Genomic DNA, 1,337 nt, shown 5'->3' with positions numbered 1-1,337 from the left:
ATATATACAGTGGTTGGACAAAATAATGGAAACACCTAGCATCGTAGCATCATAATTTCGAAATATCTATAAAACCGTCAAAAGATTGTTTATTTTTATGTTTTTCTTTACTTATTATTAGTGTTGCTTAACATGTTTTGCTAAAATTGAAGTTCGCAACTGATTTTCTCCAAACTGGGAACATACATTACTTATGATCCAGAGATAGTTTTAAACTCTTAAAGTTTTTCACATAATGAGTAATGGGGCAGGTACAACTGCCTGCATGGTCCATGCATTGCTTCTGTTCAAACTGGAAAAAAGCCTACTGAAATGATGTAAGTAGGTTGTATTAAATGGAGAAACCGATGTAGACTTCAAACTGCGATGTCTAAGTGGTAGCAATAATAGCCTGTTCCCGTAGAACCACAAATAGCAATTTGTTGCAATAAAAATCTGTTTGAACACACCCTGTTTATTATGAATGATATGCTAAAATATGTTAAATCCTGAGCAACTACTCAACTATTTTCTTTTAGTTTCAGTATCAAAGTCTTCTTTCTAAGCATAGACAAATCCCTTACAATTGTTCTTCATCTATCGATTACAAACTGAAATATCTCGTGTATATTAACCTACTAATTTATGGTGTCTAAGACCCAACCACGTTAGTTAGAGTTGTCTTCCCAATAGTCGCACGCTGTGTACGCGAAGGCGTGCACGGTTTAGCCACGACTACTGATTCCAAACTGAAATATCTTATAACAGTGTTGATTTCAAGCGCTTCCTTGCAAATTCAGCCCTCCTTTACCACGTCATTTCGTTCATGTAGATTTCTCTCATGTGGTGCTGTTGAACGCGTCACCAAGCTTAATTTATCACATGCATGTAGTTCCTATATTTGCTGGTTGTTTAGCGTGGTAACGGCAGCGCCGACAGCCGCAAAGAAGAGTATATCCACCGAGAGCTTTTTGGTGCGTTCAAAAATCACATACCCGCCACCCACTTTTCCATGACAAGGTTAGGACCTGGAATCTTCCAAACAGACGCATGACATGTCATTTAGTCGAATTAGCCCTTCATTTACTCCACAAATGTTTTGTCATCAATGCAGCACTTCCTTGTATCATATGCTTCAACTTAACGGTATCATATATACAAACTATGCCATTCAAATCCCAAACAACGCCGGGTATCTCTGCTACTATATGTATATATAGGAGAAATACTGAGAAAAGTTTGATAATGCGTAGAAATTTTATATAGATATGCGTTTTTTGTTTAATTGAAATAAGTTCACCAATTTAATATAAGGGGAAAATAATTTTCTTTGTATTTATACGTACAGTATATATATA

Source organism: Octopus bimaculoides, chromosome 9, assembly GCF_001194135.2.
Source record: "Octopus bimaculoides isolate UCB-OBI-ISO-001 chromosome 9, ASM119413v2, whole genome shotgun sequence".
In the NCBI taxonomy this organism is placed as follows: domain Eukaryota; kingdom Metazoa; phylum Mollusca; class Cephalopoda; order Octopoda; family Octopodidae; genus Octopus; species Octopus bimaculoides.
This window is presented reverse-complemented; position numbering follows the sequence as displayed.